General features: G+C 42.5%; 1 protein-coding gene across 4 annotated transcripts in view; it reads left to right on the top strand.

Moving 5' to 3' along the window:
- Window positions 1-17,374: 17,374 nt before the first annotated feature.
- Window positions 17,375-23,648, top strand: part of LOC123588772 (phospholipid-transporting ATPase IB-like) — a 213,065-nt gene continuing 206,791 nt past the window's right edge. For all 4 annotated transcript variants that reach the window (XR_006708109.1, XM_045460446.1, XM_045460364.1 and 1 more), the window contains exon 1: window positions 17,375-17,547. The gene's annotated coding sequence lies outside the window, so the exon portion shown is untranslated. The remainder of the gene's footprint in view (window positions 17,548-23,648) is intronic.

The following is a 23,648-nucleotide window of genomic DNA, read 5'->3' as shown; positions in this document are numbered from 1 at the left end:
CAACTTATGCCCTACTCTAAAAATCCCCACTATTATCACCCCAAACTTCCCCTAATATGATATTAAAAAAGCAGTATTGTGTGTGTGTGTGTGTGTGTGTGCGTGTGTGTGTGTTTCCCCTGTAAATTATGATATTTTGATCTTAAAAACCCTTTCCGACTGGGCAGAGAATGCCCTACCGGGCTAGGCAATTCTTAGAGATAGCAAGGAACACAGACTGAGCATGCCTCTGATATATACAAGCTGACCAATCCAGAGCTGTCTCCTCTATCTGGCCCATGCACATCCAGCGGCAATATTCCTCTGACTTAATCGTGCCAGGTACCAGGCAACTAGGGATCGCCCCTCAAGTCTAAAGCCCACAGAAATTATTCTGTAGTCTATCCTACATTATTCTCTTGTCCTGTCTTGACTTCTCCAAGGAAACACCAATAAGGGTCATGGCCTAGGTACGTGGCTCCTGGTCCCACCCCCACCAACATTACAAGCACACATGCCCCCTGCTCTCCCGCCCTTCGCTCCTGTTTTCTGCCTCTTGTCCACCCTGGTGTCCTTCCCATTTGGCCTCGTGTGGCTCCCGTCTCTAGGACCTGTAAGCATAATTAACTCGGTTTTGTCCTGAGCCTCTCCTCTGGCTCCACTTACACCTGTACCTGACCGATTGTCTCATAAAAGAATACAAAACAGCCAGTTTTAGGTGCCGATACAAGAGCTTTTGGCTTGCATGTGGACTCCCTAAAATGACACAGTTTGGATTTCATAGCTCACATATTTATTTCGCTCTTCTGAAAACAGTTGAAACACTGCACAAAACGAACTCAGCTGTTTCTGTTTCTCTTCTCCACACGTGCACTTTGTGGTAACTCTACCTTGGGCTTCCGGATGAGTAAGGAAGAGCTGAGAGGAAGAGGAAGTAGACGTTGCCTGATCTTTTTTGTTCCTTTTATGGCTTACGTCTTCATTCATAGCATAAATAGTTGGCTAACACAGTGGGTAACGCAAGCGAAAAAGGAAATGGTAGCGTTCTTTGGGGTTTCATGTTTCTTGGATCGCCACCTTTCTTCATTCAAAGCAAGTTCTGGTTCAAATGCAAAGTGTGGCTGGCCCCTTGAGGAGGATTGCCGGAGGTAGCAAATAAAAATACGAGATGAACAATTAAATCTAGGTGTCAGACAAAGAGCAAATCATTTCTTTAGTACAAGTACATCCCAAATATCGCACGGGACAGACTGCATTCTATCTGGCAACTCTATTATATTCTATGGCTGTCAGTGCTTGCCCGCCCCCCTTCCTCAGTCATAGATATAACATAATTACTTTTTTAAAAACTGTGGTAAAATACATGTCATCATCAACCATTTTTAAGTGTACATTCAGTGGCACTAAGCGCACTTAAACCATTGTGCAACCATCACCCACAGAACTCTTTTCATCTTGCAAAACTGAAACTCTATCCTTATTAAACACAAACTCTCCATTTCCCCTCCCCTCCAGCCCCCTTGGCAACCTCCATTCTACTTTCTGTCTCTATGAATTTTTTTTAACGTTCATTTATTTTTGAGAGAGAGGGAGACAGAGCATGAGCAGGGGAGGGACAGAGAGAGAGGGAGACACAGAATTGGAAGCAGGCTCCAGGCTCCAAGAGCCATCCACAAAGAGCCTGAGGTGGGGCTCGAACTCACAAACCGTGACCTGAGCTAACGTCTGACACTTAACCAACTGAGCCACCCAGGCACCCCTCTGTCTCTGTGAATTTAGCTGTATTATGTACTTCAAATGAGTGGGATCATACAGTATTTTTTTTACAGCATTTTAAAGTCCTTTTGCAACTGGCTATTTCACTTAGCATAATGTCTTCAAGGTTCATCTATGTTGTACTGTCCGAATAATATTCCATTGTATATACATGCCACATTTTGTCTATCCCTTCATCCACTGATGCTTGAGTTTCTTCCATATTTTAGCTATCGCAAACACTGCTGCTATGAACGTGGGGCTACAAAGTCTCTGCTTTCATTTCATTCTGGGTATAAGCTCAGAAATGGGATTGTTGGATCATATGATAATCCTATTTTTAATTTTCTGAGGAACAACACGGTTCTTTTTTATTTGCTTTGAGTCTTGCTGAACTCCCATGCATTGTGTCCATAAGAAGTCTGTGCTCATGGGACGCTGCAAACACCAGGTGTGAAGGAAGCATCAAGGAACAAACAGGTGTATTAGGAGTGTCTCCTCTGCTCACATGCATTTTTCCATTGTTTCATTGGACTTCACTTACAGAACACTCGCTCGAAGGTACACTTATTATCAAGAACTTCAGGACAGTGACAGCGGAGCGTTAGTTCAGGTGTGGAGCTCTTCTGAGCCTGGTGCCCGGGAAGCCAGCCTCGTATGAGAGTTCCAGTTGCTCTACGTTGTCCCCAACCCACTGCTGTCAGGCTCTTTGATTTTAGCCAGTGGTGTGGATGTGAAATGGTACCTCAGGGTAGTTTTGATTTGAGTTTCCATGATGATTAATGATGTTGACGATCTTTTTCCATACTTGTTGTCTCTTTATACATCTTCTTTAGTCCTATCTATCTATCTATCTATCTATCTATAATTACCTATGTAATTATATATAATCTCCACTGCCCCCATTGGTTTATCTTGTTATTATTGAGTTGTAAGAGTTCTCCATGTATTATGAATATCAGTCATTTGTGATCCATATCTATCTACGTAAGTATATCTATGTAGTTATCTATACTATATACGTATAGATATACATACACACTATATATAGATATATACACATTATAGATGTTTTCCCCTCCAAGTGTTTAACTTGCCTTTTCATTTTCTTAATGGCAGGTTTTTTGTTTTTGTTTTTGTTTTTGTTTTTTTGTTTTTTTGAGCAGCAGGCAAAAGTTTATTAGAGCATAAGATTAGAGAGGAAGAATAGTAAGAAAACTCTTTTTACAGAGAGGGGACATTCGAAAGTGAGTGCCCCCTTAATGGCATCTTTGAAGGAGAATGTTTTTAGTTTTGATGAAGTCCAAATTATCGGTGTTTGTCTTTTGTCATTCATGCTTTTTTTTTTTTTATTTATTTATTTTTCAACGTTTATTTTTGGAACAGAGAGAGACAGAGCATGAACGGGGGAGGGGCAGAGAGAGAGGGAGACACAGAATCGGAAACAGGCTCCAGGCTCTGAGCCATCAGCCCAGAGCCCGACGCAGGGCTCGAACTCACGACGGCGAGATCATGACCTGGCTGAAGTCGGACGCTTAACCGACTGCGCCACCGAGGCGCCCCTGTCATTCATGCTTTTTGTGTCTTCCCTAAGAGTCTTTGCCTAACGCAAGATCACAGATTTCTTTCCTCCTCCTCCTCCTGTAATTCATCTTCCTTCCCTCACCCCCTCCTCTTTCTTTGTCTTCTTTAGCTGTTATGTTTAAATCTGTGATCCATTTTTGGCTTGTTTTTTGGTGTGGTGGAAGGTAAGAATCCAGATTAATTTGTTTTTGTTTGGTTTTGAATATGGATACTCACTTGTTCCAGCAGCATGTGTTGAAAAGACTTATCCTCTCCACCGAGCTCTGTGGTGCGTGAACATCAGTTGAGTATGTGCGTGTGGGGCTCTATTGCTAAGTTTCCTATTCTACTGCATTGTTCTATATAGCTATTCTTATGACATTCCACACTCTTTGACTATTTTAGCTCCTCTGTGTCTTCCTATAAATTTTATAATCTGCTTGTTAATTTCTAAGTAAAAGAATGCTGGGGAGTGATGTTCCTGGCTGGCTCAGTCAGAAGAGCATCTGACACTTGATCTCCGGGTTGTGAGTTCAAGCCTTACGCTGGGTGTAGAGATTACTTAAATAAAAATTTAAAAACAACCCCCCCCCCCCGCAAAAAAAAAAAACCCTAAGAATGTTGGCATTTGGGTTGGGAATGCACCGAATCTATAGATCAATTTGGGGAGAAATGACACCTTAAATATTGAATCTTCCAAGCTATCAATATTGTACACATCTCCATTTGTTTAGGTTTTCTTTAACTTTGGCAATGATCTGTATTTTTTTTTTTAGTGTATTTTGTATATTTTGTTAAATTTATGCCTAAGTTTTTCAGGTTGTTTGAAGTTATTGTAAATGTTATTTTTGTACAATTTTTATTGCCAGCTCTTCATTACTAGCATATAGAAATATAGTTGATTCCAGGGAGCCTGGGTGGCTCAGTCGGTTAAGTGTCCGGCTTCAGCTCAGGTCACGATCTCGCCATTCCCAAGTTTGAGCCCCGTGTTGGACTCTGTTTTGACAGCTCAGAGCCTGGAGCCTGCTTCAGATTCTGGGCCTTCCTCTCTCTCCACCCTTCCCTCACTCATGCTGTCTCTCAAAAATAAACATTAAAAGAAAGAAATATAGTTGATTTTTGTATTTTGAACTTATATTCTCTGATTTTGCTAAACTCACTTATTCTGGTAGCTTTTTAAAAAGATTCTTGGGGCGCCTGGGTGGCTCAGTCGGTTGGGCGTCCGACTTCGGCTCAGGTCACCATCTCGCGGTCCGTGAGTTCAAGCCCCGCGTCAGGCTCTGTGCTGACAGCTCAGAGCCTGGAGCCTGCTTCCGATTCTGTGTCTCCCTCTCTCTCTGCCCCTCCCCCGTTCATGCTCTGTCTCTCTCTGTCCCAAAAATAAATAAACGTTAAAAAAATAAATTAATTAATTAATTAAAAAAAAAAGATTCTTAATTGTATTCTGTGTACCAATGATGTCATACGTAAATAAAGTTTTTCTTTTTGATATCTATGCCTTTTTTTTCTTGCCTTTTAACACTATCTAGGATCCCCACTACATTTAGTTGTCTGAAAATATTTTATTTCTCCTCTATTTCTGAAGTATGTTTTCTCTGTATATAACATTCTGGATTGATAACATTTCCCTTTCAGCACTTTAGAGATTCCCTACCTTTGACTTCTGGTCCTACGTTGTTTCTGATGAGAAAAAAATGTATGTTTGTGATATCTTCTTTCTTTTGCTTCTTTCAACACATTTTCTCTATCTTTGATTGCCAGCAGTTTGACTACAATGTACCTAGGTAGTTTTTTTTTTTTTTTAATTTTTTTTTCAACGTTTATTTATTTTTGGGACAGAGAGAGACAGAGCATGAACGGGGGAGGGACAGAGAGAGAGGGAGACACAGAATCGGAAACAGGCTTCAGGCGCTGAGCCATCAGCCCAGAGCCCGACGTGGGGCTCGAACTCACGGACCGCGAGATCGTGACCTGGCTGAAGTCGGACGCCAAACCGACTGCGCCACCCAGGCGCCCCTGTACCTAGGTAGTTTTGTTTGAATTTATTTTGTTTGGAGTTCAGTGAAATTCTTGGATCTATGAACTTTAATAAAATTTTGGAAAAATTTTATTATATCTTTAAATATTTTTTATGCCTCGTTCTAATTCTCTTCTTCTTCTGGGTCTCCCATTATATGTATGTCAGTCTGTTTGGTGTTTTCCCCCACAGGATTCTGGGTTTACCTTCTCTGGATGTGACCTAAAAGAATAAATCATGTAACATGTCCAAGGAAAATTAGGTTCAAATAAATAATAAAGTCATCTTTAAAGAAATTACAAAAGATGGTCCTGTATATGAATGTGTGTGTGTGTGTGGGGGGGGGGGAGATGATGGGGGCTTGCCTAACACCACACGATAGTACGGTGGTTAGGACTATTAGCTCTGGAGACAGACATACGGTTTCAAATTCTGGTTTTGCAACTGATTAACTGTGTGACCTTGAGCAAGTTACTTAGCCTCTTGGTGCCTCAGTTTCTTCATCTATAAAATGGGGATGATATTAGTACAGGCATATCTCAGAGGGAGATATTGTGGGTTCAGTTCCAGACCACTACAATAAAGCTAATTTTGCAATCAGAATAATATTGCAATGAGTCAAATGATTTTTTTGTTTGTTTCACGGTGCATTATGTCTAAAAAAATAATGTACATACCTTAATTAAAAATACCTTATTGCTAAAAAATGGTAACCATGGGGGCGCCTGGGTGGCGCAGTCGGTTAAGCGTCCGACTTCAGCCAGGTCACGATCTCGTGGTCTGGGAGTTCGAGCCCCGCGTCAGGCTCTGGGCTGATGGCTCAGAGCCTGGAGCCTGTTTCCGATTCTGTGTCTCCCTCTCTCTCTGCCCCTCCCCCATTCATGCTCTGTCTCTCTCTGTCCCAAAAATAAATAAACGTTGAAAAAAAAAAATTAAAAAAATAAATAAATAAAAAATAAAAAAAATAAAAAATAAAAAGTGGTAACCATCATCTTTCAGTGAGTTGTAATCACTGATCACAGATTATTGTAACAAATATAATTAATGAAAACGTTTGAAATATTGAAGAATTACCAAAATGTGACATAGAGACAAAACATGCAAATGCTGCTGGAAAAAATGATGCTGACATACTTACTTGATGCAGGACTGCCACAAACCTTCAATTTATAGATGTAATATCTACAAAGTACAACAAAAGGAGGTATGCCTGTACCTACTTTATAGAGTTGTAAGCAGGAAAAAATGGTATTTTTTTGTTTGAATTAGCATTTTTTTTAAATTAGTGAGGCTAAGCATCTTTTAATGTATTTATAGGTCATATTTTCTCCCTGTGAATTGCCTGCTTGTATTGTTACGCATTTGCATATATTCATTGAGTTTGTATTTATTGGGTTATAACATTTTTCTTATTACTTTAGATATGTTATGAAGTTAAAATATTAAAATGTAATACTGCAAATATGCCCTACTGATATTACTACTTTGTTGATTATATGTGTTATAAATTCCTATTTCTGGATGAATTTTTTTAAAACTTTGTTTATGCATTTTTTCCCTAAAGAAATAAAATCTGACAATATTTCTCTTTGTAGCTGTTGGATTCGGGGCCTTCATTCCCAGCTGGCTATTGGCCAGAGGCCGCCCTCAGTCCCTTGCCACATGGCCTCCCCAACATGGCAACTTGTTTCATGAAAGCATGCAGGCTGAGAAGGTGAGAGAGTCGGCTAATAAGACAGAAGTCACATTATTATGTAACTTACTCATGGAGGCGACATCCCATCATCTTTGTCGCCTTCTATGGGTTAGAAGCAGACACTGGGGGGCGCCTGGGTGGCGCAGTCGGTTAAGCGTCCGACTTCAGCCAGGTCACGATCTCGCGGTCCGTGAGTTCGAGCCCCGCGTCAGGCTCTGGGCTGATGGCTCAGAGCCTGAAGCCTGTTTCCGATTCTGTGTCTCCCTCTCTCTCTGCCCCTCCCCCGTTCATGCTCTGTCTCTCTCTGTCCCAAAAATAAATAAACGTTGAAAAAAAAAAATTAAAAAAAAAAAAAAAGAAGCAGACACTGGGTCCAGCCCACACTCAAGAGGAGGGGATTACAAAAGGCCCCGGTTACCAGGAGGCAGTAGTGCCTGGGGGCCATTTTTGAGTTTACCTGCCTTATCATCCTCGACTCCTCTTTTTCTTCGGACTGCACATCCGACCCATCAGCAAATCCTTTTGGCTCTGCCTTCCGCCTTCTGTATATTCAGAAACAACCCTTTCTCACTGCCTTCATTACTACCATCCTGGTCCCAGCCATTCCTCTCTTTTCAGCTGGAGGACTTCAATAGCCTCCTAACACGTCTCCCTGCCCCTGACTTTGCCTCCATTGACTCTGTTTTCAAAACAAAAAATAGATTCCATTAAAATTAAAATCAGTCCATGCTACTTCCTATCTGACTTGAAAAGGCCAAGGTTCTTATAATGGCTATCAACTTTCCATCTCTGGCTACCGCTCTGGCCTCATTTCCCATTATTCTCTCCTGTGCTCAGTCACATCAGCCACTCCTTGCTATTTCTGAAACAAGTGTACTCCCATTTTAGGGCTTTCTATTAAATGTTACCTCTGCCTGGAACGTCCCCCTTCCATTACCGCATGGCAACTTTTTCACCTTACTTCTTTACCCAGATGTCATCTTTGTAGTGTTGCCGTCCCTAAGCATCCTATTTGAAATTGCAAACTCCCATTCTCTATTCCCATTGCTTGCTTTGTTTTTCTCCATAATACATATCCCTACTAAAGTGCTTACTGTCTGTCACTCTGCACTAGAATGTAGCCTCCATGAGAACTGAGATTCTTGTCTGACTTACTACCTCCTTGAACATGGTAATGTCTTAACACATATGTATTTAGTGAATGGATGTATTTACATATTTAATCCATCTGGAATTAATTTTTATGAATGGTTGGAGATAAGAATATACCTTAACCATTTCCCCTGAACAGGGCCAATTATTTAACACAATGCATTTAAAATATACCCAATACACCACCTCCTCCCCCCTACTTGAAAGAGAGGTCTAAATAGAGCGTAATGTTCCACAGAACATTATATATTTCTCTACCAGCTTTTTAAAAAAATTTTATATTTATTTATTTTTGAGAGTGAGAGAGACAGTACAAGTGGGGGAGGAACAGAGAGAGAGGGAGACACAGAATCCAAAGCAGGCTTCAGGCTTTGAGCTGTCAGCACAGAGCCCGATGCCGGGCTTGGACCCACAGACCCCGAGATCATGACCTGAGCCAAAGTCAGATGCTTCACCGACTGAGCCACCCAGGTGCCCCGCTATCAGCTTTTTAATGCTGTAGCTTTATGGCATACTTTAATGAAGCTTGGCCTCATGAACACTGGAGCTGGATAATGATTCTGTTCTCTGACCTTTCATATGACCATATGAAAATCCTTTGGAGTTTTGGATTTTTCTCTTTCATACTAAATGAACAATGAATTAAAATGTTCGTGGTGATAATGATGATGATGATGATGATGATGATGATGATGATGAAGAACCCATGAATCCACCAGCCATGACATCTTTTGGGTAAGAGAAATAGTGAACAATGACAGATCAGATAAAATTAACAGTAGTAAACCATTTTTTACAGCGCTCACTTTCACTAGCATGATCTCCAACTCTTCTCAAAGAAGCTTTCTGCTTCTTTCTATGAAACTCCTTGGAGTATCTCACATATGCTTGCAAACAAGTTTTCTCAGCTCCCACCCACTGTGTAAAGCTACAATGTCAGTAAGGATCTGACATTGTAGAGGTCATATCTTAGACCTGTCAACTTTGGAGCTGCCTCCAAGAAACAACTTTCTCTATGAGAGTACACTTTGACATCTGGAATATTTTCCGTGGTATTTGTAGACATTAAGTCAACAGGGCTTGGTTCACTCAAATTGTCTCAATCATGTTACATCTTTAAACAGCCAAACCTCTGTACAAATAAGGAAAGAAACTGAGTCCTAGGTGGTTGCCCCAGCAAGATTACACTTTTCCCCACAGGAATGGGAACCACTGGTCTTTGCTACTCATTGTGCCCAAGTTCCCTGGCGTGATAGACGTAGTAAGAGAAGGGAGCGATCAGAGTTTTCCAGAACTTTGCAGAGAACCAAGAAAGAATAAGACACCAATGTTATACTGCTATGACTGCTATGTCAGATGCTAGCACTACACTACCTTTTTGTTCTCATTTTAGACCCTGCTCACTTATATTGGGATTTGGAATTTCAAGTGAGCATACCCCTTAGGGACCCAACAAAATTTAAAAACAGGAAACACTGAGAGCAAGATTATCATCACAGGATACAAAACAATGCCAGAAACACTTCCAGCAATCATTCAGAAGGTCTTCAGACCTATGACTGACGTTAATCTGTAGCCAAACAAAAGTCCGAATCCTTCTGAATCTTAAAGGCAAACATGCCTAAAACAAATATACAAACTTGAACAATCATTTGGCAACAAAGCATTCTAAGAAGAACGCCAAACTCAAGGAGAGACCTCAAATGTTAATTACAAAATGCATCACTTTCCCAACAATGGAGAAGTTGTGTCATCAGATAACTCAGTCCAATGAACGTCTTTTTTTTAAGTTATTTATTTATTTTGAGAGAGAGAGAGAGAGAGAGAGCGAGCTGGGGAATGAGAGCCGGGGAGAGAGGCGCAGAAAGAGGCGCAGAGAGAGAGAATTCCAAGCAGGCTCTGCACTGTTGGTGTTGAGCCCGATGTGGGGCTTGAACCCATGAACCTTGAGATCATGACCTGAGCAGAGATCAAGAGTTGTGTGCTCAACCGACTGAGCCCCCCCGGTGTCCCACCTTCATGTTATTTCTGAAGAGACCATCTGTTGGCTCGAGTTAACCTTCCTTTTGGGCATTACAGAGTCAGAATTCCCCATTCCAATGTGCCACTGATTATGTGAGAAAATATCTTTGGACTGGGGAGTCCAACTTTCCAAGTGCCTTGCTTATCCTCTATGTCTGATTTCTGGTTCTTTCTTGCTTTACAGAATCTTTGCAGGTAGTATGAGGAGATGCCAGAGGTGTGCTATTCCACTGCCACTGAATTCCTAGTCTTCTCTGTGCCTTTAAGAAGACTTCTATTTAACCACTAGAATAAAACATCCAGATTACACCTTATCTTCAGCCATATGCCCAATCTAAAAGGCTTATCTGCCCCAATTCTCCCTCTCATCTGGCTCCATGGTGTCAGTAGGAATCTACAGAATGTCCCCTGCCTAGTCTTTGCTTATTGAAATCTTGGAAGGTCATCTTGGAAGGCTCTACTTTTTTCCAGGAAGCCATCTTTGATTACTCTAATTGAAACTGTTCTGCTTCACTTACAACTATTTCTCCCTCAGGGCTAGAGTGAGACCTTCAGAGGACTGTGGCTCTGTAAAGCTTTTGGTGTTCTTCCATTATTAAACATGTAAACAATTCTAAAATATAAAATACATGTATAAAGGTCTAACCAGTTTTACCTGCCCCACCATAATTGCTAGACAGTTTTTTTTTTTTTTTTTTTGTGGCTTAAAACAACCCTTTTATTTGCTTACAATTCCACATATAATGGTTTGGGCAGGGCTTGGCTGGGCAGTTTTTCCTGATCATCCATACAACATTGGCTGGGATCATTCATTCTACAGCATTCAGCTCGTGGCTGCATTGGGGTCGTATGTGCAACAAGGTTTCATGTCTGGCTTGTCAGCTTTCATCCGTGTAGCCTCTCTTTTCACATAGCTAGTTTGGGCTTCCTTATGGCACAATGGTCTCTGGGTTGTCTTATGAGACAACTGGCTTTGAAGAGGGTGTGTTCGAAGTGATAAAGCCAGAAGTTGCAGGTCTCTGAAGGCCCAGCCTTGGAAGACACATAGCATGACTTCCACCTCGTTCCATTGGTCAGAACAAGCCATAAGACCAGTCTAAATCAAAATGACTGGGAAGAGACTCTAGCTCTTGATGGGGTGGTCACAGGTCACATTAGGAAAAGGGATGGGCGATGTCATTGGGGCCATCTTTGGAAGCACGATTAATCACAGTTATGGCTTGATGGATCAGGTGGTGACAGCTGATCTTTCCACCATGAAGTTCCCATCACACTTTCATCTAATGGTTTCCTTCATTGATGACCTGTGCTTGAGTGAGATCATTCATTACATGTTGTAAAAAGCCGACATTCTAATTAAGTTTAATATTTTCCACATTTTGTGTAAAATATTTTCTTTAATCAACTAGGGCTGCTGCATTTGTACACAAAAACTAGGATAAATGTTTGATTCTTTTTTTTTAGTTGCCTGCTTTCAGACAAAGGACTTGATATCTCAGTACCTGGAATGGTTACTAACGAATTGTTTTGTATGGCTGTGGACATTGTTTTTTGTTGTTGTTTTTAGCCGCTTACTGTTAGGATCACTGAGAGTTTACATTTTTCATATTTCATGTTACTTAATTAGCCATATTAAAACATTTTTTTAATGAACACAATATTATTTATTTTAAAAAAAATTTTTATTTATTTTTTAATTTACATCCAAGTTAGCATATAGTACAGTAATGATTTCAGGGGCAGATTCCAGTGATTCAGCCCCTATGTATAACACCCAGTGCTCATTTCAACAAGTGTCTTCCTTAATGCCCCTTACCCGCTTAGCCCATCCCCCCACGCACAACCCCTCCAGCAATCCTCAGTTTATTTTCTGTATTTAAGAGTCTCTTATGTTTTGCCCCCTCCTTGTTTTTATATTTTTTGCTTCCCTTCCCTTATGTTCATCCGTTTTGCATCTTAGATTCTACATGAGTGACATCATACATTTGTCTTTCTCTAACAAATTTTGCTAATGAAAAATTACTCATTATTTTATATGATGACTAATTTTATATTAGAGGATGTTAATATCCTCTAGTTCCATCACATAGTTGCAAATGGTAAGATTTCATTCTTTTTGATTGCTGAGTAATACTTCATTATATATATGCCACATCTTCTTAATCCATTCACCTGTCGATGGACATTTGGGCTCTTTCCATATTTTGGCTGTTGTCGATAGTGCTGCTATCAACATTGGGGTGAATGTGACCCTATGAATCAGCGCACCTGTATCCCTTGGATAAATACCTAGTGGTGCAATGGCTGGGTCATAGGGTAGTCCTATTTTTAACTTTCTGAAGGACCTCCATACTGTTTTCCAGAGTGGCTACACCAGTTTGCATTCCCACCAGCAGTGCAAAAGAGATCCTCTTTCTCCACATCCTTGCCAACATCTGTTGTTGCTGGAGTTGTTAATTTTAGCCATTCTGACTGGAATGAGGTGGTATCTCACTGTGGTTTTAATTTGTATTTCCCTGATGATGAGTAATGTTGAGCATTTCTTCATGTGTCTGTTAGCCATCTGGACGTCTTCTTTGGAAAAGTGTCTATTCATGTCTTTTGCCCATTTCTTCATTGGATTATTTGTTTTTGGGGTGTTGAGCTTGATAAGTTCTTTATAGATTTTGGATACCAACCCTTTATCTGATATGTCATTTGCAAATATCTTCTCCCATTCCGTCGGTTGCTTTTTAGTTTTGCTGATTGTTTCTCTTGCTGTGCAGAAGCTTATTTTGATGATGTCCCAAAGTTCATTTTTGCTTTTGTTTCCTTTGCCTCCAGAGACGTGTTGAGTAAGAAGTTGCTGTGGCCAAGGTCAAAGAGGTTTTTGCCAGCTTTCTCCCCTAGGATTTTGATAACTTCCTGTCTTACATTTAGGTCTTTCATCCATTTTGAGTTTATTTTTGTGTATGGTGTTAAGAAAGTGGTCCAGGTTCATTTTTATGCCTGTCACTGTCCAGTTTTCCCAGCACCATTTGCTGAAGAGACTGTTTTTATTCCATTGGGTATTCTTTCCTACTCTTTGTCAAAGATTAGTTGACCATACATTTGTGGGTCTATTTCTGGGTTCTCTATTCTGTTTCATTGATCTGCCTGTCCGTTTTTGTGCCAGTACCATACTGTCTTGATGATTACAGCTTTGTAATACAGCTTGAAGTCTGGGATTGTGATGCCTCCTGCTTTGGTTTTCTTTTTCAGGATTGCTTTGGCTATTTGGGGTCTTTTCTAGTTTTGTACAAATTTTAGGATTGTTCTAGCTCTGTGAAGAATGCTGGTGCTATTTTGATAGGGATTGCATTGATACGTAGATTGCTTTGAGCAGTATTGGCATTTTAACAGTATTTGTTCTTCCAATCCATCAGCATGGAATATTTTCCTTTTTGTGTGGTGTCTTCTTCAATTTCTTTCATAAGCTTTCTATAGTTTTCAGTGTTTAGATTTTTCACCTCTTTGGTTAGGTTAATCCTAGGTATTTTATGTTTTTTGGTGCAATTGTAAATGGGGTCAATTCCTTGATTCTCTGTTGCTTCATTGTTGGTGTATAGGAATGCAACCTATTTCTGTGCATTGATTTTATATCCTGTGACTTTGCTGAATTCATGGATCAGTTCTAGCAGTTTTTTGGTGGAATCTTTTGGGTTTTCCATATAGAGTATCAGGTCGGCTAAACAGATGATGTTTTTTCATATATATCAAATTCTTTCAAAAATTATTTTGATACCCTTGGGTGGTATTCAAGGTGATGCTAAGGTTGTCTATTGGATTATCCATCTGTTTCCTTTACTAGAAGAAATGCATTATGTGATTGGAGACTTTGGCTGGCTGATTAATCACTGTGGGTGCCTAGAATAGCACCCACATACGATAGGTATTCAATTTGTTCAACTAATGAATAAAAGGGAAAACTTCTGGCTGTCTTCTGTTATTTTAAGAACTTCATATGGTGGATTGTATAAGTGGGGATACTGGTTTAGGTTTTCTCCTGTGCTTCTTAAGACAACTATGCATGGGAACGACAAGGACTGAACATAAGAATATTCTGACATTTAGGGTTGGTCAACATTATTACCCTTTGCAGCCTGGTGAAGTAATAACCTACCCATCTGTGGAAGTATTCAGATTAGAGGAGCATCCATCAGGGAATTCCTTCTTATAGAAAAGAAGTGATGACTGTGGTAAGTAGAATAATGACCCCCAACAATGTCTATGTCCTAATTCATAGAACCTTTGAGTGTTATCTTACATGGAAGAAGGCATTTTATACATGTGAAGAAGGTAAGGACCTTAAAATGGGGAGATTATTCTGAATTATAGAGGGAACAATCTAATCACATGTCCTTAAAACCAGATAATGTTTCCTGGCTGACGTCACAGTCAAAGGATGATGTGAGTAACAGGCAGAGAGGCACAACATTTCTGGCTTTGAAGAAAGAGGAAGGGGGCTATAAAGCAAGGAATACCTTCTGAAAGGTAGAAGAGGCAAAAAAGGAGCACCCTGCCTCCATACATAGCCTCCAAAAAGGAATGCATCCCTGCTATCACTTTGACTTTTAGGACTTGTGTTGAGTTTTTGACTTCTGTTGGAATTCTAATGTACAGAACTGGAAAATAATAAATTGTGTGTTTTAATCCATTAAATTTGTTGGAAAACTAATACAACAACTGTTTGTATTGTATACAATACAAATAACAAGATTATTTTCTAGACCTAAGGTTCCGTAATGCTAAATTGTTGGAGGAGGGACTGGATTAGAACCAGGAAAACAATTCCAAAGATGAGGGTTATTAAACACGGAGGTGGTTTATGGAGTAGACTGTGAAATCCCTATCTCCAGTGAGTTGAAAGATCAGAATGGGTCAACATGATCTGTCGAGAACTCAGCCTAAATTTCCATTACCCAAGAGTTCTGGGGGATAGGCTAGGTGAATTCCTATTCCCTGGAGCCTATAAAAGGGCCCAGAAGTGAAAAGAGGCAGGGTTTCTATAAGATTGGGGCAACTGCATTCATTCGTCCATCCATCCATCCATCCATCCATCCATCCATCCATCCATTGAAATTGCATTTAAATGGAATTTCCCTTCTGCATACTTTGGATTTTAGGTGAAAATGTCCAAACTGAAGCAATTTAAAATCTCTATGTCCTATTTGGAATGAAATGTAAAATTTCACATGAACATATACATAAATAACACAGCGATTGATTTTATGCCTAAATGAGCCTGCCATTTGAGTGACTTAGCAAAGCTGTTCATTTGCATCCAAGGGTCTGTTACAATAGGAACCATTTTGATTATATCTTAAATTTAAGAAAACTCCCTCTTACCTCAGGGGAGTGCAAGCCTTTGTCTGCAAATCAGTTTTCACACAACCAGAACCCTCTTCAGGAATCTGTTCTGACTTGCCAACTAAGGCCCCCACAGAGAGGGAGAGAATAGCTACAGATTTCACTTAAAACTTGCCCACATCTACACTTTTGTGTGTCACTGGCCTCTAGCTTCAAGGAAGTCAGTGAATGTGCCTAAGCAGTGCCTGTAAGGTCCTGCTCTTTTTTTTTTTTTCTTCTTCTTTTTTTGGTTACATTTGTTTTGGAAAGTGAAATGTAAATTCAGCTGGACTGCTGCTAATTCCAGGAGGAGCTGGTACTCAATCATATATGATGTGAGGGTTCTCTCTGAAATGATCAGTAGCATTTTGACTAGACTCATTTTCTCAAGAGTCAGCCTCTCTTCCCATGTGGCACAGTTATGTTGTCTATGTCTGTTTGAGGGGAGGTGGAGAGGGAGTGGAGGGAGTGGGTAGCTCCCTCCTTTGCCTCCTTTGCACCATTAGCATTTCTCACCTGTCCTTGTGTACCAGTTGAGTGGTATAGAATCTAGCTTTGCATCAATGAGGCCACTCCACCTTGGAGCTGCTGCACCTATGCTTGAAAATCTGTCGGCCAGGAGCCATCATTAGGATGAGCTGGAGGGTGGCCTTCAAACGAACAGTTACCCTCCCTAGAATTCCTGGACCTTGGACGTTAACCCCATTTCATCCAGAGGAAACTGAAGATCAGAGAACTATAGAGTCTTGTTTTAGGTCACCTTCTGACTTCTGGTCCAGTGTCCTTTATGCTTCAGAGCATAGTGATCCAACCTGGTTTCAAACAGGGCTGAGGCTAAACATCTCAGAAAGAGATCTAGTATCTTGGTTGAGAGTACAGCCTCTGGAGTCCAGGAATGCTGGGTGTGAATCCTGTCACCTACTGGCAATGTGTCTTTTGGTAGGCAACTAAACCATGAATTTCCCCACCAGGTCAGAATTTGGTCTAATCCCTGGTAACCCCAAGAAGGACTGGGGTAATTTTTATTTTGTAACCAGCCCATTAGATGGGAGCAGGAAACGGTGACTGGCTGTGGTTCCGAGGAGTCAGAAATTAACTGAGATCCAGAATATTAAGAGTTAGGCTCGATATTTCTTGTTCACCAGACAGAGTTCGCGGCCTGACATTCTTACCAGCTACACCGGACACCCCAAGAACTCTCATACTCCACTATCCCCAAGACTATTAGACCCGTATGACCACCAAACAACCACCTTTTCTGAGCTGGCTTAAGTTTCGAGATCTTTTTTCCGTCGTATTGTTTCTTGCCAGGTTTCCAGTCCGAAGGCTGGGAATCCCCCGCGTTGCAGCCAGGGCCAGAGGTGCCCATGGTGCAGCACAAGCTGTCCTCAGGCCCGTGGCTCTGCGGGCTGCAGAGACAGCACGCACCCCGAACCTCAGACCGGGCGAAGCTCTGGAGAAGTCGGCGGCGCGAAGGTCCGGTCGGCGGTGGGCGGGTGAGAAAAAAAGGCGCAGGGGACAGAAACCTGACGCTTCCGCCCTCTTCTGCGGTCTGCAAGCGGTGATCCGAGGACGGAGCGTCAGCACACCCAGAGCGCGGCTCACATTTGGGAGCATAGGGCTAAGACACGCGAGACCGTCGGTGTCGCCCGGCCGAGCGGACAACGGCGGCCCAGGAGGCCCACCTCCAAAGCTCCGGCAGTTCAGGGTCTAGCCCTTGACGGGTGTGCGCGTGCGCGCCTTTGCGTGAGCGTGTGCGCGCGCGCGGCCCCCTAGCCGAGGCTCAAAGGCCGCCGAGCCGCGGGTGCGTCGGTGGCGGGCGCGGCCCCGAGTCCGGCTGGAGCGCGCGCTGGGCGCAGTCCCCCGAGCCGGCCGTGTGGTGTGACGCCAGGTTGCGGACCCGGCCGCCCGCGACATCCCTGTCCCGCACTTCGTCCGAACTAGCGCGCCGGGGCCCCCTGCGAGCCCTCTGCAGAGAAACGCGGGCGCGAGAGAGGTAGTGGCTGGGCGCTCTGGGGACACGGCAGCGCGGGCTGGGTCACTTCAAGTCCGGTGACTGGCTGGCGACCTGGCCTCCTGGCACCCACTTGGTCTGTGAGCGGGGCGAGTGCCAGCACTTCTTTCCCGGGGTTGTTTGTGGCTTTCACGGGGCTGGGGGAAGAGCGAGAAGCAGAGAGGATGGCTTCCCGCATCACCGGCCACTGGGAAAAGCGAGCCCTGCGTTCGTTCCGTGGCAGCTTGTGTTGTCGGTGCTTGTGTTCCCGCTTTATCTCCCTATTTGGAGGGTCGCTTCTGGAAGGCTGTACAGGGGACAGCTTTACTTTCCCAGAGGCCCTTTACGAGATTTGCTCTGTTTTTTTTTTTTTTTTTTTAAGCTACGCATTGCAAAAACATTTCTTCTTAAGGCTGTATATTCCCTTTAATGTATTATTTCCACTAATTATCGTGCTAGAGGAAACGAAGGCAATCAATGGTGTATGTATGAGAAGACTCATCGGGCAAGTATTAAATGGTTGCACAGGGGCAACTCACCAGACACCCAGCACTGTTGCATGAAGAACCATAGGAGCAAATGTTTAACTCTTTTAGGGATCATGGTTGAGTCTTCAGGTATTTCCTGTTAAATCTTGGGAAAGAATGTAGATTTGTGATTAGGCGGGCCCATTTTACATCTTAGAAGCAAGACTGATGGATTACTTAGATGCTGCGTTTTAGGAAGTACAAGCCCATTGTGGTAGGCTGAAAAATGCACCCCACTCCCTAAGACAGCCACATCCTAATGCCTGGAACCTGTGAATGTTAGTTACCTCATTTAGAAAAGAGTTCGCAGCTGTGATTAAAAAACAAAAAGGCTCTTGAGATGGGAGAGGTTATCCTGGATCAGATGCGCGGGTCCTAAATATAATCACAGGTGGCCTTTAAGAGGGAGGCAGAGGGAGATTGGACACAGGAAAAAGAGAAGAAGGCCATGTGAAGACAAAAGCAGACATTGGAGTGGTATGGCCACAAGCCAAGGAATGTTGGCAATCAGAAGCTGGAAGGGACAAGGACCAGATTCTTCCTTAGAGCCTCCAGAGGGAGCAAGGTGCCGTGTGGACACCTTGATTTTTGGTTCACTAAAACTGATTTTGGATTTCTGGCCTCGAGAGCTGTGGGAGAATACATTTCTGTTGTTTTAAGCTACCAGGTTTGTGGTAATTTGTTACTGCAGCCACAGGAAACGAATACTTAGCATTGATTCAGAGAACTGATAGATCTCTGAATCCATACAACCTGGAGTTCATTGATACTGGTTTTGTCCTATTTTCCCTCTGTGTAATTCTTGACTTTGTGTTTGATGATACAGAGAACGAGTTAGTGACCTTGAGTAGGGTGGCTCCAGCCTATCTATCCAGGTTTTGCCGGGAACCAAAATCAGTTTGGTGTTGTTTGTCAGGGATAGCAACATAAACAGATAATGTGCCTATCAAGGTCACAAGGTCAACATTAGCCTATCAGTGTCAGTGTTGGCTCCAGAATGTTAAAGTTAATTGCTCGCTCTGGCTCTCCATGCACTGTGAGAATTGGATAAGCTTCATAATCTGTGTGTGGTTATAAGGCGAGCCAAGTGAAAAGAAACAAAAGGAAAAAAACTTGGCTGTATATGTTTAGCATTGTGAGCAATTTTGTACTGGGTTTAGAAATCATAACGTATAAAAAAACCCATGAAGTCAAGACTGATTCAGGAGCCTGGCTCTAATTCTAGCTCTCCCTTTTTAGGCAATTTACTTAACCTTTCTGGAGAAATGAAATGAGATGTAATAACAATAAATATTATTTAATCAATGTATATGTATCAGAAACTGGGCTGAATACTATACATATTCAATCTTAATATTTGTAACAACCCATAGCAATAGTTTATCTTCAGCATATAGATGAGGAAATTGGGTTTCAGAAAAAAATTAAGAAAACTTGCCCAAAGCTGCGAAATCAGTGGCTGGGCTGGGATTTGGACTCAGGGATGTGTTATTTCCAAGTACATACTGTTAATCACTATTGAGTAGTTCTTATATGTAGTCAGTGGGAAGGTGCATCATTATGCATCATAGAGTCTTTATTGATGTCATTATGATTTTAACTTCAGACCATCAAATGTCAACACAATCTCTAGATTCTTCTTCTTAGATTCAGTGTTGGAGGTCCTTACTCTGGCCCCAGTAAACCAGTGAGGAGGATTTCTGGGGGTAAGGGCTTTGATAATGTATTTATTTTGGGAAAACCAGCTCAGATCCTACTCTATCAATAAAGATTTCTCTACCCACTACTTACAGTGGTGAACTGTCGAGACCTAAAGATTGCTATAGCCACAGGTTTGGATACCAAGGACGTTTCATTTGCTAATGATTATCCTAAACAGTTTATAATTTCTTATTTATTTTCTCATTTAACTCAAGTTACCCAGGAGTGCATTTTTAAAGTTTCTGAACATTTGAATTTAATTTTTTTAACATGTTTATTTATGTTTGAGAGAGACAGACAGACAGAGTGTGAGTGGCGGAGGGACAGAGAGAGACGGAGATGCAGAATCCGAAGCAGGCTCCAAGCTCTGAGCCATCAGCACAGAGCCCGACGCAGGGCTCAAACCCATGAGCTGTGAGATCATGACCTGAGCTGAAGTTGGAAGCTCAACCGACTGAGCCATCCAGGCGCCCCTGAATTTATTTTAAGCTGCAAATCTTAACAGAGCTCCAAATGTGGATTCTTTTTTTTCAAAGTATTGCAGATTCAACTGCTGAACCATTGGGTAACACCTTACAAAGCGTGAGTGAGGGGTGGGGATAAGGAGACCGTGATGGAGTGAGGAACAGCCACTATAACAGTGTGTTTGTTCTCAGGGTCACTACTGTGGTCAGTGGGAACTCCATTCCACCGGGAATGTTCCACATGTCTTCTTGAACTACTTGTTTGAAGGATAGAAGTCTGCTTTCTGCCAGTGGTAAAGGTTTGCCCTTAGCAGGGGCATGGTGGCAGGGTCTGGGGAGCAGAGGAAACAGCAATTCTCCCATGTTTCTAGGTAGAGTTTGAACAGACCAGTGGCCTTCCACTTCAGCTTCTGAGAAGGCTCTGAGGCGGAACATGTTCAAGTACGTTCCCATTTTTAACAAGTGTTGAACACCTGCCAGTTTTCAGGCGCACTGCCTGGCATTGGAGATAGAATGTTGAATTAGACACGGTTCTTGTCCTTATGGGAATTATGGTCTGTGAGGTATCACATGCCACAGTTTATAGGCAAGGAGGTGAATTGAGTGTGTATGGACCCGAAAGTTGTTCAATGTGTAATCTAATTGGAACATGGAGGGTGAGACGCAAGATCAGGTAAGTAACCAGGGGTCAGGTCATAGAACACTCTTGTTAAGGAGCTTGGACTCCATTTTGAGGGCAGTAGTGTTTTTGTTGTTGTTGTTTGTTTGTTTTTTAACTTTTTTTAAACATTTATTTATTATTGAGAGACAGAGAGAGACAGAGCACGAGCAGGGGAGGGACAGAGAGAGAGGGAGACACAGAATCTGAAGCAGGCTCCAGGCTGTCAGCACAGAACCCGACACGGGGCTCGAACCCACAAACCGCAAGATCATGACCTGGGCCAAAGTCGGATGCTCAACCGGCTGAGCCACCCAGGTGCCCCAAGGGCAGTAGTGGTTTTAAGCAGAGTGGCATCGTATTTGTATTTTGGAAAGAAAGAAGCATTGTGGTATAGAGCATAACTAGAGGTAGGAGGGTCTTGCAACAGTGCAGGAGAGGAACAAGTGGCTTACAGTAGCCTTTTGGCAATGGCTAATGGGAAGGTATTTAAGAGGAAATTGTTTATAAGTTAGATGTGTGGAGAGTAAGAGAGTAAGCTGAAGGATGTTCGGTTTCTGGCAGCAGGATAGATTGTAGAAACCATTTCTTGACTTAATAGAAAATGTAAGGTGGAATAGATTTAGGGTGATTTGAATTTGGGCTACTCTCATGGTTATGATGATCACCTGGGTGTTGAAGAATGGATGGGTTCTAGCAGTAGGAGGGCTTCAAATGAGAAAGAAAGGGAACCAGGACAGAGTTATGCTGACCATTGATATTTAGGAGATGGGCAGAGGAAGAGGATGCTGCCAAGAAGCGACATGGGTTCTAAGAAGGTTCTTTCAGAGCTTCTGACAAGTAGGACATTGGTGATCTTTGCAAGCGGTTTCCGTGGAGTGGTGGCAGCCAAATTTCATTAAGTTGAATGGTTCATGGGAGTTGATGAAGTAAGGTTGGCCGGTATAGACATTGCTTCCAGGACGTTTGTCTTCATTTCAGTTCCTTAGAGCTGTTGTGTCCTGAAGTTTTGTGTCAGTTTCTTGGAGCACAACAAACCAGATGGCTTCAAACAACAGAAATGTGTTCTCACAGCTCTGGAGGATGCAAGTCTGAGATCAAGGTGTCCATAGACCTGGGCTCCATCTGAGATTCCGAATAGAATCCTATCCTGCCTCTTCCTGGTTTCTGGCAGTGGCTGTCATTTCTTGGTGTTCCCTTGCTGGTAGATATGTCACTTCAGTCTTCCTGTCCATCATCACATGGCATTCTCTTTGTGTTTCTGACTTATATGGCATTTCCCCTCTTATAAGGATACCAGTTCTGTTGGGTTAGGATCCACCTAACGACATCATCTTAACTTGATTACATATGCAAAGACCCTATGTCCACATAAGGCCATGCTCTCAGATACCAGGCATAGGCCACCAACATATCTTTTTGAAGGACATAGTTCAATCCATAGCAGTCTTTAAAGGGGAGGCTGGAAAGAGCATGCTTAAAGTAAAAGTACAGACTAGAGAATACTAGGAAGTGAACTGAAGGCAAATTTCCCTACATAACAATGGCCAGTCCTCACCAGAAAGGTGGAATTTCAGTTCAGAGTTTGCCAGCCCATTCGTCTGTCTTCATTCTCCTTCATTATTCGCATCAGGTCTCACAACCCAGGTGACCCCCATTGCCCTTAAGTGGTTTTACCTTCTCTTGGTCAGATCTTTCTCCAAGTGTCACTTCTAAGAGTTGACACGGACCACTTTGTGTCCTAAGACTGACAGGTTCGTCCAGTGCAAGTATACTGCTGGTTTTCCCTGTAAGGCGAGGGCGCTGTGTTCCTACCTTTTTGTGGTCAAACACATAGACACTAAACCTTGAGCCTTATGAGTTTTAAATAAGTGTGAGAGCATCCTAAGAAAGCTAGCATTTTTGTTGTTTTCCACGCACAGTTCCAAATTGGAAATTGCCTTGTGTCTTGCTGTGACTTGGAAGTGAACGCTTCTGTACAGGGAGGTCACTGCAAAAGTGAAGGGACGGTAGAGTGTTTTCTGGCCCACCCTCTCTGATACCCTTGTGGCACCCTCTTCTGGCTCTCCCACCCTCCCCAGTTTTCTTCACTTTCATGGTTGGCAAAGAAAGTACATTTGTAAGTAATTTTTTGAGATGCCAGGAGCTGCGATGGTAACCAGGGCACCAAAGATGAGTAAGCCAAGCTTTATCTTAGGGAGGACAATGTGATAAGTCCTTAGGAGATCCTACAATTACCCACCAGGTACCTTGGAGAAGAGATGGTGACAATGCCTGGGGACCCAGAGGCTGGAGGTAGAAGCTCCCTATTCTTTGTGTCAGGGGACTCTCTTAAAATGCCCCTGATTCAGAAAATGAGCACCGTGATTGGTACTAAACTCCTTGGCTGCTAAAGCATCAGAGACACCTGACCCCTTGACAATTGTTATGGGTTGAATTATGTCCTTCTCCCCCCCCCCCCCATTTGTATAATGAAGTCCCAATCCCTAGTACCTCAGAATGTGTCTATAATTGGAAATAGGGCCTTTCAAGAAGTAATTATGTTAAAGTGAGGCCTTTAGAGTGGGCCTTACTCCACTGTGACTGGTATCCTTTGTCAGAAGAGATTAGAATCCACAGAGAGCCACCAGCATGCGTGTCCACAGGGGAAAGACCACGTGAGAACACAGCAAGAAGGTGGCCGTCTGCAAGGCAAGGAGAGAGGTCTCAGGAGAAACCACCTTGGACTCCTAGCCTCCAGGACTGTGAGAAAAT

The sequence above is a fragment of the Leopardus geoffroyi genome, chromosome A1 (genome assembly GCF_018350155.1).
Source record: "Leopardus geoffroyi isolate Oge1 chromosome A1, O.geoffroyi_Oge1_pat1.0, whole genome shotgun sequence".
Taxonomy (NCBI): domain Eukaryota; kingdom Metazoa; phylum Chordata; class Mammalia; order Carnivora; family Felidae; genus Leopardus; species Leopardus geoffroyi.
The sequence above is the reverse complement of the archived record's forward strand: the minus strand, read 5'-3'. Positions and strand labels throughout refer to the sequence as shown.